This window comes from Dasypus novemcinctus, chromosome X (assembly GCF_030445035.2).
Source record: "Dasypus novemcinctus isolate mDasNov1 chromosome X, mDasNov1.1.hap2, whole genome shotgun sequence".
In the NCBI taxonomy this organism is placed as follows: Eukaryota; Metazoa; Chordata; class Mammalia; order Cingulata; family Dasypodidae; genus Dasypus; species Dasypus novemcinctus.
The window spans coordinates 111029369-111046109 of NC_080704.1; the positions used below are offsets into that span (position 1 = coordinate 111029369).

A 16741-nucleotide genomic window follows, 5' to 3' on the forward strand; every position below is an offset into this window, starting at 1 on the left:
ACACATACACACACAAAGCTAATCTGCCTGTAAAGCTTTCCTTTCTGCTCTTGTTCATCTGACAAATTCTATTATTTCTTCCTGTGTTCCCTCCTCCGTATAGCCTTCCCTGACTTCTCCAAGCAGAATTAATAACAACAACAGCATAAATAATAATATATAATATATAATGATAGCTAATTGTGTGTCTGGTAATGGGTTAAGCACATTTGATGTATTATATTTTATATAATAAAAATAACTTTATGAAATAGGTACTACTATTACTCTCATTTTCAGAAAAGTAATTGAAGATAAGTGTGTATAAGAAATTTAGCCAAGGTCATACAGTTAATATGAAGTAAATCCAAGTCTCAAAGGCTGCATTGCCTCAATTTATTATGGCCAGCATCCCAGGTAAGGTTTGATATGCACCCTACCATCACAGAAAGTAAAACAATTATATCACAATATAGTATATAATATTTTGTTTTATGGCTCACTTAAAATGACAAATATATTCATTATTTTATAATTGTCCACAGGGCACAAAGTTGTAATCATCAGTTTATAGTTAGAAATATGGAAACAGAATATCATAGATCTAGGTGCTGTCATTTATCTAAACCTAGAAGCATGAGTTAGATGCATTGCACTATTAGATGAAAGTTCATGATATAAATATTTTTTCTGACAGCTCCCTGTTGTCTTGTTATTTGCCTTTCTAAATTATATTCAATGTCCTTGATACTGAATATTTCAAGGAATTTAACCCCATTCTTTCATCTATCTATCGATCTATGTATCTATCTATCTATCTATCTATCTATCTATCTATCTATCTATCTATCTATCTATCATCTATCTGTCCATGCATCCATCAGTCTATAAACCTAATGTCAACAATCATGGCATGCTCTTCCTGATGGAGAGAAAGAAACTGCAAAATGTAGATTGCCTAATCTACCTCCAGTCGTGTATTTGCTTTAGTGCAAGTTACTTACCTCATTGTACCTCAATTTCCTCATATTTTACACAAGGTTAATGAGGTTAAATGATTTCTTAAAATGCCACAAAATCTCAATTAGCTAGAATATGGAAATAGGAAGGTTAAGGGTTTACAAAGTTTGTTGGGGTGGTGGTAAACTGATAAGGTGTCCTTTAAAGCTACTACCACTCAATTTTTATTGAGTATTTTTTTAAAAGTAAGTCATAGAGAAAATGGATATATCAGTATATTAGATAGAGTCAAATTACTTTAATTAAAACAAACAATCAAAAACAAAATCTTGGCATCCAGGAACATAATTAAATCAATGAACTTAACATCCAATGCTAGAAAAATCCTAGAATGAACAACTTTACTATTGAGAAGGAATGTGCTTCCTCAAGCCTCTGGCCCTATGCTCCACATTTACTATATGCAGATAAACTTCCAACTGTTTTACAGAAAATATAGAAGCCACAAGATGGCAACTTCTCCTCACAAGATTTACCAACTTAACCACACCTTCATCTATCAAAGTTGCTTCTTTCCATTTCTAATTGAAAATTAGAAAATCTTTGTAAATATGGAAAATCTTTCCAGAAACTTCCTTATCTATTTATTTTCTCAGGGTTCTTGCTCTCTAAATTAACCCTGTGTTTTCTTTCTTCTTTAACCACTTCCCCATCCCTTTTTTCTTAGCTGCTTTCCTTCAGCATTTAAAGTTTATTCAAGACTCATTTATTAAATAAAATCTGGCTTTATTCCTTAAAGCCTATAACCCAGTGTTTTATTCTATTATGCTGCCAAATGCAATGTAACACAAATAGGTTTGCTATTACAATGGGAATTTCTTAGTTTACAATCTTACCGTTTTGAGGCTGAGAAAAATGTCCAAAGCACAGCATTAGGAGGCAATGCTTTCTTCCCAAAGACCAGCTGCCAGTGATCCTGGACTACTCTGCCACATGGCAAGGCACATGATGGTGCCTGCTGGTCTCTCACTTATCTTCCAGGCTTTGTTGCTTCAGCTTCTTGCTGCCATGGCTTTCTCTTTCTCTCTCCATATTCATCCTGTTTATAAAGGATTCCAGTAATAGGATTAAGATTCACTGTGGGCCATACCCTAGCTGAAACAACCTTATCACAAGGTCCACCTACAATAAGTTTACACCCACAGGAATGGGTTAGTTTTAAGAATATGATTTTCTGGGGTACATCCAGCTTCAAACCATTATTACCCACTCACCGGACATCAAAAGACATGTCCTTTCCATATACAAAATACATTCCTTCTATCACAATATCTCATAAACCTTAAATCATTTCAGTAACAATATTAAGTACAATATTAACAAATTTCAAATCTCATGAAAATCAGATACACGTGTGGTCTGTCCTGGGGCAGAATTTCCCTCTGGCTATTGACCTGTGAAATTTACATAACAAATTATCTGCTTCCAATATACAATGATGCAACAGTCATAGGATAAATGTCTTCATTGCTGTAGAGAGAAATTGAATGGAAAACAGGGGTCATGGGTCTCAGACAATTCTAAAAACCTGTAGAGCATACTCCAATAGATTTCAAATAATAAATCTATAAAACAATGCCTAATCCTGGGGCCTGATGGAGTGGATGCCCCACCTTTTCCAAGAGCTTAATCCCCAGCCATGCTCCAGATTCTACCCTCACCAAGCACCAAGGTGAAGGCTGTACTCCAGGTTCCACACTTCTCAAGCATCAGGGTGGCAGCTAGCCTCTTCTTATTCCCCCAGATATCTGAGAAACATTGAAAGATAACATTCTTCCTGAAGAATGGAATGGAAGGCCCGCCCTTTCTAAGCTCTGGGGCATACTCAGTCTAGACCTAAGCTTCCATGGTGAAGTATTCTTTCTTTCAATCTGCCCCTTTTCTGTCCCTTTTCCTCCATGCTGACAGTGGTTCCGTTCACACCAATCTCCAAAAAATTCATTGGTTTCACATGTAGTACACAATGGTCTAAACCATCAGACAAATAGGATCTTCCACAAATCCTTTCTTAATAACTGCATTTCCAATCTTGACTTGCTCTGTATTCTCTGGGGACTTGTTTCCTAGAAGCTCAGAATTTTTCAATACATCAGTTTCTGGTTTCTTTGTGCCCAGGAGTTCAGTTCTCACTTTATCCCTTTCCTCTCAAATTTTGCTATAAGCTGCTGGGAGAAGCCAGACCACACATTCTACATTAGTTTGGAAATCTCCTCAGCTAAATATCCAAGCTTGTCACTTTCAAATTCTGCCTTCCATCCAACATCAGGTCTCAACTGTGCCAAATTATCTGCCACTTTAAAACAAGGGTCACCTTTCTTCCAGTTTGCAGTGACACATTCATCATTTCTGTCTAAGTCCTCATCAGTAGTATCTTTAGTGTATATATTTCAACCAATAGTGTCATCATAGCTATCTAGGCCTTTTCTATCAAGCGTCTCACAATTTTTCCAGTGTGTCCACTTCATACGCTGTTTCTACATTTTTGGTATTTACAATAACAGCACCCCACTTTTCTGGTACCAAAATCTGTTTTAGTATGCCAGGCTGCTAAAAAGCAATATCCCAGAAATGAGTTGTCTTTACCATGGGGATTTATTAGGTAACAAACTTACAGTTTGGAGGCTGAGAAAAATGTGTAAAGCAAGGCACATCAGGTGATATTTCATTGCTTCAGTTTCTTGCTTCCATCTCTCTCCTCTCTCTCTTTCTCTCTCTCTCCATCCTGTTCATAAAGGACTCCAGTAAGTGGATTAAGACCCACCCTGAGCCACACACTAACTGGAGTAATCCAATCACAAGGTCCCACCTACAATAGATTTACACCCAAAAGAATGGTGTAGTTTAAGAACATGAGTTTTCTAGGGTCCATCTAGCATCAGACCATCACACCTGGTCTAATCATGAAAAAGGAAATCCTCTCTGACCTCATGGTGTATACCTAACCTATCTTTCTCTTTTCTGTCACAGCTCATCTTTGTAAGTGTTGTCTCCACGTACTGTTTCCACTTCCTTAGCTTCAATTTATTTTTCTGCCTCTACAGTTTAGTTCTATCCCTGCTACTCTACTGACCTGTTTTGGCAGTCTTATCTTAGCTAACGGCCATCTCTTGGCTAAATATAAAGCACACTTTTTAGTCATTTACTTACTGTATTAACCAGCAGAACTGAATATAGTTGTGATTCTTGAAATATGCCATTCCTTTGGCTTTCATCCTGGTTTTTCCTCCTAACTTCCTTATTACTTTTTCCCAGTAGGCTATACTGCACTTTTCTAGGCTACTCTGCAATTACCTGTCTCTCAAATATTGACATTTATTAGGGTTCTATTCTTGACTACCTTTGTATTTTGCCTTTGTCCCTTGGCAATCTTAACTACCCCTGTGACTTTAAATACCATCTCTGTACTTAACTATATATATATATATATTTTTTTTTTTTCTGAACTCTAGCATCCCACTGGACATACTATGGGCAACTCAATCTCTATATGATCTGACCTCTGCTCACCTCACCAGCCTCAACAGTTTCTTTTCCTCCTATCCAGCACTTTAAGATTCCTCCATATTGAACTCATACAGTTCAATTAATGTGACATGCCATCTCGCCTCCAGTCCTTTGCCCATGCTATTGGCTTATTTTGGAACACTCTTCTCTATCATGTTCCAGGTTTCACCTTATAAGCCACTTTTTCTAGAAAGCCTTCTTTCTCCTGAATATAGATTTGGTTTTTACCCTCTTTGCTCTCACAACAGTCTGTATTTTCCCTCTTATTACATGTAAAACACTTATTTTTATCATTTGTTTAATTGTATTTCTCTCCTACTAGACTGTGAACTTGAAAATAGACACCATACTTATCTTTGTATTCCCTTTGTAGGCACAAAATAAATTAATTGTGTGTATAAATTAATGGATCTTAAGAACAAATAAGGCTAAATAAACCTGTTGGTTATTTAGCCTGATAAGATGTTCCAATATGGGGTAGATAAATAAACTCTAGTAGGTGAACTCTAGGGAGGTAGAAGTTTATAGCTGAAAATAGAATTGTTGGAATGTTCTTTTGGCAAATATGGCAGGGGAGGTTCACTGGTACAGTAGTGGGATGTGTGGAAAAGGGTGGACCTGGGGCATGCTTCTATGAAACGTGAACGTGTTCATTTTGTCACAGGGTGTTATCTCAGTGTAGACCCACATGATAAACAACAAAATATTAAAATATCCTGGGGAGTCCTGCTACATTCTCAGATGGAGGGACAAAAATCTCTTGAGTACAGAGGCAGTGCCTAATAAAACTGATAAATATATAAAGCCCTTAATATTAATGTATGTAACTATGAACCTTATTCTTGTAAAATGGAAACTTAGCTTAATAATAACTTTTACCTAAGAGTTACCTCCTGAAAACTTCCTTTTTACTCAAGTATGCCCTCTCTCTAAGCCAAACTCAGCAAATAAATGCATTACCTTCCCCTCTCCCCACCTGGCATGGAACATGGCTCCTGGGGATGAGCCTCCCTGGCACTGAGTGATTAATACCAACTGCCAACCATTGATGCATTTGGAAAAAAGATCTTGACCCCAAAGGGGGAAGCATTAAATACAAAAGAGTTTTTTACAGCTGAAGAAAGATTTCAAAATGAGTCTGGAGGTCATTCAGAGGTTACAATTATGCATGTCTCAGGTAGCTCTCATTAACTGCCACTGTGAACAAAACCTCAAATAAGGGTGCTGAGGGCTCTAGAGCCATCCATTCACTATAGGCAAGGCACACAACCCCTTGAAATCAGCAGCCTGTCTGAAGGACTTACCTTGGAATATATGACAACCTATTTCTCCAATGTAACAGAATTAGGCTTATTTATAATTTCCCTTCACATGATTCATCTACTCATTTTACCTGAGCCTATAATTAGCACTATACTTGTTAAATACATGTCTCAGAGACTTAAGTATTTGGTCTGTTTATATGCTAGCTCAGCCCTGAACTGGCCAACACCTTCTCTCCAGTACATCTGACTTGCCCAGGACAATAACAAAATGATGATGATGGACAACTCCCGTCCCCAACGAATATTTACAACTGCAAGCAAAACAGTTCCTTCCATCTGTGACATATGATCTAAGATCCCCTCTCAATCTGAGGCAGAATGAGATCACCAACCTAACATCTTCAATGTTGAGGAATGGCAATAAGGGGGCAATACAACCATGGACAAAGTAAACTTATTAATATTGGAATAATGAAAGAACATTTAACATTGATGTAGTGGTTACCAGAGATTCTGAGGATAGGGGGAGGGAATAGGTGGAACATAGGGCATTTTAGGGCATTGGAAATAGGTTTAAACCTCAGTGTAAACTATAATCTTTGGTTAGTAAGGATGCTTCAATATTTATTCATCAATGGTAACAATGTACCAACTATTGTAAGGTGTTATTAATAGGGGAAATTGTGTGTGAGGGGTGGGGTATATTGGAATCCCTTATATTTTTGGTGTAACATTTCTGTAATCTAAAACCTCTTTAAAAATAAAGTTTATTGTATTTTAAAAATAGACTCTAGTATAGTCAAATAGATTGTAGTGCAGTTAGAATTATACCCAGTTAGTCAACCAGATTAACTGATAAATACCAACCTGTAGAGATGTCCTTAGGGGTAGTCCATAGGTCTCTCTTCTGTGTCCTATCTTATTCAATAATTTTTATTTTAGTCTTGAGTAAGGTCATAGAAAGTAAGCTCATGAAATGTTCAGGTGACACAGAGCTAGGCAGGAGAGTTAATAAAATGAATAATAACTTTGTTATTTGAAAAGGTCTTGATGATTTGGAAAAATATACTAAAATTAATTTAATGACATTTTGTAGGGATTAATATAAACACCAGATTTAGTGTAAAAATAATTTAACTCATTCAATATTCAAGAAAAACATGTTGTATACTTATGTTTTAGTCACTGGTGCTGTGGATTCAAATAAGAATAAGATATAGTTCTTGCCCTTGAATCATTATATTCTCATTAGAATATTGACCCTAGAACTTGACTCATAATAGTTCTCATTACATTTTATATTATCTATCTAGAAAATATTGCATGGTCTTCTGGCCAATATATTAACTTTTATAATAATATTATACCCAGGAAATGTAATATTCGTTTCAATGTAAAAGCTAACATTTCAATTGTATTTTCAGGTTAATTTGGATTATGCCATGACAACAAAAAACTTCTAAATCTTTGTGGTTTATAACAACAAAGATTTATGTAATATGTTGACTGGGAGATATGTTCCACATCTCTACATTCTGGGACCCAGGCTGATGGAGGAACCACCACTGTAAATATTACCTGTCACTGTGGCAGAAGGAAGGATCACTTTGGAAGGAAAAACATTGTCAATTAAGGTCTCTGGCCTACAAGTGGCAAATAATTGTGAGCAATGTCTTTTGCTCACAAGAATTGGCCAGACCCAGTCACATGGCCCTGTCAATCACAATGGCAGCAAAAAGTGCAAGCCTGACGTTTGCCTGAAAGACAAAGAAATATACACATATGGAAAACAGCATGGATATTTGGAGTAAGTGTGAATGAAATTTGCCATTCAACTTTGGCTTTTATTCCATTCCCCTCCCCAGAGTTAGAGTTGTTAAGAATTCCAAAGCTTTTTCTTTGCATTCACACACACACACACACACACACACACACAGTTTTTCCAATGTATGTGGGATCAAATTTGTTTTTAACCTTTCTCTTTTGACTCAACAATATACCTTGTATATTTATCCATGGCTATACATAACTCTCTACCTCTTTTTGATGGCTATATAGTATGCTATAGTGTGGGTATACCATATTTTCTTCAACTATTCCTCTATTGAAAGGTGATTTTTTTTCTAGATTGTCTCCATTATAACATGTACTGCACTGAAAATCCTTGTATATGCATATAACTATATGAATATTCATTTTGGTTTCTGTAGGATAGATTCTCATAAAATGAACTGCTGAATAATTTAAATTTTGCCAAATACCACCAAATTGCCCTCAAATGTACCAATTTATACTCTCAAAATTATGTGTGAAAATGTATGATGCATTTTGAGAAGAATATTGACAAACAAGTTTATCAAGGGAAGAAATAGTTGGATGATGAGGGATCTAGAAACCATACCAAAATGAAAAGTGATTTTGTCTGAACAGTTTGTAAGACCTTATATCAACTCACCTAGATTTGCTGACTGGAGAAACCCAGTAAAAGACTCGTGCATTCAACACTTCTAATTATATCATAATGGTCAGAACTCTATCACCTAGCCATATCTAGCTGCAAGGGAGGCTATGAAATGAAGTCTCCATTTTGGCAGACAATGTGTCCAGTCAAAAACTAGGGACCCCAATCACTACAGACGAAATTTTAAAAATAGAATTTGGGGGCTATTCTGTTTCTGCCATGCCCCTGGAAGTCTATAGTTGTTTATACCAATCTTTTCCTCTATGTTTGCTTCTCTTTTGTTCTCCTCTCTTTTCCCTGTGCTATCTTTCAGTAGTTCCTCCCTCTTTTTCCTTCTAATCTCTAATTTCACCCTCTTTCTTGTTATGTTTCTTGTTATTCTTTGTGTTTCCATTTCTGTCTTTTGTTCTGCCTCTCTTCTTCTTTATATTTTCCCTTATCTGTTTCTCTTCCTCTGTTTCTATATTTTCTCTCACATGTGTCCTCTCATTATTATATCTTCTGTTGTTTCCCTCTGTTTCCTCTGTTTCCTCACTTCTTTATCTCTTGCTCTGTTGGTTTTGATTTCAGCATCTTTCTTTCCACCTTCATTTCTAACTTTCAGAACTTTGAATAGAATGGGCTGTTACATCCTGTAGTCATTTTCATATGACAAGTACTTGAGGAAAGGCTAAATGTAGGGTTAATGTAAAAAGGATTTCTTCATTGGTTGAAGGTTGGACTAGATAACTATTCAGATACCTTCCAATGTAAGCCTAATTGAGACTCAGTTTTCCCTTTTTAGTAAGTAGTATCTTATTAACATGGTTACATCTTATTTTCTGATTAAATATTTACTAGGACCACAAGGCCATCTCTGGTGAATACCAGATCATTGCAGAAGACTGTAGAATTACAAGATGTAAGAGATTTAAATGAATGTGTGCTGACTCCAGAACTGCCTCTGAATGTTAATTATCTTTAATCATCTGTGATATATAAATGGGCTGTGTGTCTGTATTTCTGTATGTTTATAATTATCAATTCATTGGTGTGTGTATTCATATATACACACACACATATATGTATGTATGTATATATAAGAATAGGTATATATATGTATACTTATATATACACATACATAGAAGTGTATGTATATATATGTGTATGTATATATATATACACATACATAAAAGTGTATGTAAATATATTTAAGTGACTGGTTAGTGCAAATGATTAGAAAACATTGTGATGATAATAAACTGGGCTTTGATAGAAGGAATGAAATAAGAAATTGTATAATTGTGTATTCTCTGCAACCTAGTTGATATTTCTAGTTGGGTCTATTATATTTGTCAAAATATATCCATAAGTTAAATTTGGTTTGGTTTGCAGATTTCAGAGTTTGCAGTACAGTAGCTTTAAAAAATTATCATGAGCCAGGAAACTGACATACCTGGTACATTAAGGGCCAAAGAGAGTAGAGAAGGTAATTTGCAAACTACACTTGGAAATCATTCAAGTGTAACATTATCATTACAATTATCTGTCAAAAGATTTAGTTCAATTAAATTTTTTAAAACTCTCTTATCAAGATTGCTCTACTCATATCAGGAGTTATTACTCCAAGGAGAGGAATACTAATGCTTTCATTAGCCATTGCCTTGCATCTTCAGTCTTTAGAACTCCTCATGTGGTCTTTTGGAACTTTTACATACTAACCTTAGGGAATCAGTAAACACAGACTTCTCAGGGGAATATGAAATTTAGGAGTAAGAATCATTGTGTACTTCTAGCCATAGAAAAGGTGAAGACTATGGAAAAAAGTATTTTTTAAATAATTGAATAGCAGCATAATTGACATCACTGAAAGTATTATAAATGCTCCTCTACATTTTCTACACACAACAATAAGCTGGTTGTAAAATCATCAAGAAGAAAAAGTTATAATGTAATACACCTACATTTCAGTGTAAGATTTCCACAGGATGACCTGTGCTGTTTCTGCCACTTTTAGTATTTAAACAGATGTGTGGAACTGTATGTTGGGAGCCAATGATTTCAGTTCTGAGACATTCCTTGATCAGTGATGGTATTTCAGACCAATTGCTGTTGCTGATGAATACTGCTTGGAGATCAATTGCACTGACCTTTTTTTAACTGTTTGAATTAGCAGTTTAGCAGATTTTCCCTTTTAAAGGGGTATCTGAATCACCTATCGAAACCAGCATACTACAAAACACTTTTCTTACTTTATATCTCCTTAGCACTTAACATACACAAGTTGTTCTTTGCTGTCTTGTACTTGGCTAAGCACTATAGTATGCAGGCATCTCCTCAGTTAGGTTATAGTTCTTTGAAGGCAAAGAACCACATTTTTTTTAAGATTTATTTTTTATTTATTTCTCTCCCCTTCCTTCCCTCCCCCACCCCCGTTGTCTGCTTTCTGTGTCCATTTGCTGTGTGATCTTCTGTGTCCACCTACATTGTTGTCAGCAGCACCGGGAATCTGTGTCTCTTTTTGTTGCATCATCTTGCTGCGTCAGCTCTCCATGTGTGTGGCACCACTCCTGGGCAGGTTGTGCTTTTTTTGCATGCGGCCACTTATCTTGAGGGGCGCACTCCTTGTGCATGGGACTCCCCTACATGGGGGACATTCCTGCATGGCACAGCACTCCTTGCACATATAAGTGCTGCACATGGACCAGCTCACCGCACGGGCCAGGAGGCCCTGGATTTGAACCCTGGACTTCCTATGTGGTAGGTGGATACTGTATCAGTTGAACCAAATCAGCTTCCCAAGAACCACACTTTTTAATCTTAAACTTGGTTTATGACTGCCATAGCATTTAACATCTAGGGGAAGAATAGTTTAATAAGGTTAAGAGCTTAGGTTCTCTAGTCATCAAAACCTGAACTCAAATCCTTATTCCATAATTTACTAGTTTTAAAAACTGGATAATTCACAGATGTCAGTTTCCTGAAAAGTAAAATGGGGATAATAGTACCTCATATAGTTATTAAGAGGTTAAGTGTCATAATACATATAAAACAATTTAGCACAGTGTCCAGCACTTGCAAAATGCTCAATAAATTATAATTATTTTTGTTATGATAAAATATAATAGTTGTTCAACAAAGTTTGTTTAATTAATGGACTCGTCTATGGAAATGGAAATGAACTTAAATTGAACTTAAATATATGAACTTTAAAAATTGATATGCCCAGTTTTTCTAATTCCCATTGATTTTAATTAAGAGGAAGGAAATAATTATGAAATAATTCTTGTGATTAAGTGATTCAATTCCAAGGATGTCTTCACTAGTCAAAGTCAAACAATACTTCATTTTGCAAAGGATAGGCAGGGTCAAATTAAATAAGGAAGTAGAACTAACTCTGGGTTGGTTATTTTTTGACACTTAATGCCTGTGAATATCAGTTATATTATATAGTTCTTGTTCAGGGTAAAAATGATCACATGATAAATACTGAGTAAAACAGTTTTTAAAAGGCTTTCTTTTTTAAGTTTTTTTAAAAAATTAATTAATTTTATTTATTTTTAAAAAAAATTAATTGCCTTTTTTTAAAGATACATAGATCACAAAAAATGGTACATTAAAAAATATGAGAGGTTCCACATACTCGACACCTCACACCCCCACTTCTTCCACATCAACAACCTCTTTCATCATTGTGGCACATTCATTGCATTTGGTGAATACATTTTCGAGCACTGCTGCACCGCATGGATTTCTAAAATCATCTTTCTTCTCGCCATTTATAAAATATCGGAATTCTAAAAATGAGATTCTATCTTGACAAGTTAGCAAGTTACAGTCCCTACAAGGTGTCAGCTTTCAGACAGAAATAATGAAGACAAAATCATGGATAGGATGTGTTGGGAGTATGGAGAGCACGGCAGACTGTTAAAATCTAACCAACAAGGTTTATTTGTAACTGAATGAATACAGCATGAAGAGCTAAATCAGAGATGAGTCAGTGTTCTTGTCAAAGTCATTGGGGGTAATATCAATTCTAAACCAGGGAGATAATAAAGGAGAGCTAGAGTGGGCATGTGGTTCAGGAAAATTCTAAATACTAGACCTTTTGAAAGTCCAGGGCTTACATAACCTTCTGATATGGAAATTTGACAGATGAGGCTTACGTAAAACAAAGTGCTGTGTGGAGTATGCATTGGTCTTTTCAGAGTCTTACTTTGGGTTCTCCCAAAAGCAGACCCAAATATAAGTATTCGGAAGTAATTAATTTATGTAAGAGTTTATCCCAGGAAGTACTGCAAGAGAATGGCAAAGCCAGACTAAAAGGGAGGTAAAGTTCACCAAGTGTGTCTGGATGAACGGTTTGCCACTCCATCCCACTGGGACATACCAAAAGGTGAGGTACCTGGGGTATTTATTCACCAAGTCCCATCATTAATTGAGAGTCAATTATGGGATGTATACAATGTGGCACTTCTACCTCAAATACTGGTCAAGATGCTTTTAAAGACAGAGAAGCCCCTTTGGCAGAGAAACATAAGAAGAATTCTGAAGATGGCCATTGATGTGGGCCAAGGGGCTATGAGTAGTACACCAACAGTGCCCACTACAGTTGGATATAGGGTACATCTCAGATATGGCTGAACATGTGTTAAATAAGAGATGTTCTATTTTTTACAAATGGGAATCTTGAAAACCACTGAAAGCTATCACTAATTTGAATTACTTAAAACCTTGGTATGTTTTTATCTACCTAGGTATTGTAATTTATTCATTAATAATAATTATTGATATGCTAATATGTGTCAATCTCTTTGCTAGATGCTGAGGTTATAACTGCTAATGATAGTGTTGTTTCACATGAAGCTTATATTCTAGTGGGCAAGGAGGATTAAAGAAAACAACCAAGCTAATAAATATAACTAATTTCTTAACAGTTTAAAATCACTGGAGTATAAACAAGAAATGGTATTATATTTCCCAGTAATTGCTACTAATTATGCTCTATTGTATTTCTGTTTTCCCACTGGGAAGAAGAGACAGTTATAAACATCTCAGCCTAATCCTCTAACTTTTCTCTTGCTTTTAGATATTAGAAGAGTTTGATTCTGGTTTTGTCTTTACTTACTCCATGCTCCTCTGAGATTCAAATATATTTTCCTCCTTATTCATCATTCAGGCAAGACGTGTGGCTCTAATGTCTAGGAGTTTAGGGGATGTACGGTAAGATTTCACACACCTCCGCTCCTTCCTCTCCTCTTTACTGTACCTTCTCGTTGGTGTTGCCTTGGGAAGAGAGTGCCTGTGAAAGAGGGAAAGGGAAAAGACAGAAGCAGGTGTAACTTCTCCTTGATTATTCCCTAATTGCTCTTCTAGCTGTCTGTTGGAATTATTTAAACAGGTAGTACTTCCAACAGGTCTGCTAATGAAAATCTCCCCCAAGCATCTCTGGGCATTGGATGTCCCTTGTAAGATTTGATTACATCTTCTGCCAGATCTTCAGCTTGTGACATCAAGCAGCTCTACCTCATGTACATTCCTCTGGTCCCATATTGCCGAGTCCCTAGCACGAATCGTTATTTCCTGTCCAATGTTTTTTCCCAAAGTCAACAAAACCATTCTTTGATATTTGCATTAGTCAGCCAAAGGGGTGCTGATGCAGAACTTTGTTGGCTTTTATAAAGGATATTTATTTGGGATAGAGGGTTACAGTCACAAGGCCCTAAAGAGTCCAATTCAAAGTACCTAAGAGCTACTTTCTCACCCAAAGTCATTGGCCATGTGTTGCAGAAAGATGTCGGGTGATGTCTGTGAGGGTTCAGCCTTCCTTCTTCCTCCTAAAATTCTGTGGTCCCAGCTCCTTCCTTTCTTATCTGTATTTTTTAAATTCAAACTGCTTTTGTTTTCTTGTTTACTTTTTAATGTTACATTAAAAAAATGAGGTCCCCATATAGCCCCCACCCCCCTCACTCCACTCCTCCCACATCAACAACCTCTTTCATCATTGGGGCACATTCATTGCATTTGGTGAATACATTTTGGAGCATTGCTACACCACATGAATAGTGGTTTACATTGTAGTTTACACTCCCCCCAGTCCACCCAGTGGGCCTTGGCAGGACATACAATGTCCAGCATCTGTTCCTGTAGTACCACCCAGGACAACTCCAAGTCCTGAAAATGCCCCCACATCATATCTCTTCTTCCCACTCCCTCCCCTCCCCAGCTACCATGGCCACTTTCTCCACATTAATGATACGTTTTCTTCCATTACAAATCACAATAGTTCCAGAATAGAATATCAATAAGTCCACTCTAATCCATACTCTATTCCTCCATCCTGTGGACCCTGGGATGGTTATGTCCATTCCACCTCTATATCGAGAGGGGGCTTAGATTCCACATGGATGATGGATGCAATTCTCCTGCTTGCTGTTGTAGGCACTCTTGGCTCCCTGGTGTGGTGGTTGACCTTCTTCACCTCCCTGTTAGCTGGTTGAAGTAAGTCCATTAAACCAGAGGATAGGAGTTGCAAGTCTGTTGAGGCTCAGGGCCTAGCTATCACATGGACAGTGCAGAGATTCAGGTCCCGTGAGCGTACACCAAACCCCAGCGCCAACCACAGGTCTGGTAAAAGTAACAAGAAAGACTTGCAAAAAATCTCACATCTGAGTTCCATCACACTCAGGAGCACAAACTCCAAAGTAGGCTCAACTGACATGGCACTGAACTCTATTTGCCATGACCGTAGACACTGTGGGTCTCTGTAGCCCTCAGAAGAACCAGTACCTATGCATTTTAACATAAGACTTGTCTCTCTCCCCAGGGCTTATTTCTTTCTGGGCTCAGCCACTCTGCTCTTTTCACATGGACAGCTGTAGATCAGCAGGCTCATTCTCTTCCTGGGGTCTCTGCCATATCTAATGAGCCTTATCTCTTTCTTCACATATTTGCTTCTTTGTATTTAGGTTCTGGTGCTCCAGCATCAAAACTTCAACTCTCTCCTCTGCGTGTCATTTTCTCTGTGAGTCCCCACCCAACAAGGGGGGCAGGGATTCAATGTCTTACTGAACCCCAATCTTATTTTAATCAAGTAAAAGTGAAAGTAAAAGTAAAACCTCTGAATCTAATACAGTCTAAGCCCAGAGGAACAGACCAGTTTACAAACATAATCCAATACTGATTTTTGGAATTCATAAACAATATCAAACCGTTAGAATATTTAACTTTTTTTTTTGGAATTTCCAGGATTTTTTTAAATGTCAGAGTGGTATGGTCTATTTTGGATATATGGTTGTTGAAAGCTGAGTTATACAAAAGAATCTTTGGAGAAGAGGCTTTGCTTTACATATTTATTCCTAGTGCCTGCCCTTCATCTCATTTTGGCTTTCCACATTGATCCAATTATAGCACTTCCTGGAGAAAGATATCTAATCATCAACATCAGGAAGAGAAGCAGGCAAAGTTTCTATACCCATTGGAATACAGAAATTTTGTATATTTTTGGACGGATTAGTCCAGCCCTCCTGGTCATCTGTCAGTCTCCTATATATCCTCTTTCCCCAGAGTTCTTTATCCTTGCCCCAGTGGTACAGGGGAAGTTTGAATCTATTAGTAATTAGATGATCAACTGTGGAAGGAAGAACCTATCTTCTAGGTTAGGAGTGGGATGATAAATAATTAGTTATGTTGATTCTCTGAACTGTTAGCCTCAGAAACCAACCTTGGGCAGTTTTCTGAATTTAAGTATCAGGTGGGTCTTTGAGATCAGTGATAGGAAAAAGAGATACCACCTAGTACATGATGTTGCCCGTTACTATTACATTCTTTATAAGGTTCTGTGCCTTTAGGCACAAACCAATTATTTAAAAACAAGAGTTTTATTACAGAACTTTGGGTCTTAAAATGCCATCCAGAAGCTATTCTTGTTTTTCCACTTGGGTTTGCTTAGGTTCATTATTTCAGGTATTTTTTTGTGGTTTTACACATGTAGCCCCCTTTGCCATTTTTTAATCCTGGGTTTATATGCGCTCAATATACCTCTGTAGTGCTTATATTCTGATGCTTGAAGGATCCTGGATCAACCAGCAAGGAGGTAACCAATTTATTGAGAAGTCTTAACTCAATGTAATAAAAACTTAAAGCATTTTTGTACCCAAATGACCACTGATGGTGCTTTAGCCAAACCCTTTTCCCTGTTATGTTATGGGGAGACAAAACAATATCTTGTCCAATTCCATATTTTTTCAGTTACTTTTGATTTTAGAACAGTTTCATTCCAATTGCTTAATAGTCTTATTCATTTTTGAAATTTCAGTGTCAACACTGAGTGAAAACTCTTCCTGTCATGTCAATAAGCAAAATAACTTTAAGTGCTGATCAGTGCTATGAATAAAACAAGCAAAGAGATGAGTTAGAGAATAAAAGAATGAACTTACTTTAAGATAGGGTAGTCATGAAAATCCTTTTTCCTGATGGAAACCTGGAAACTAAGATGTGTAGGATGAGAAGGAGCTAAATTGAGTAAGAAGGA

At 36.8% G+C, this 16741-nt stretch overlaps 1 protein-coding gene across 1 annotated transcript in view; it reads left to right on the top strand.

The window, feature by feature from the left end:
* Positions 1–16741, top strand: part of IL1RAPL2 (interleukin 1 receptor accessory protein like 2) — a 1488864-nt gene that overhangs the window by 76446 nt on the left and 1395677 nt on the right. The window lies entirely within an intron of this gene.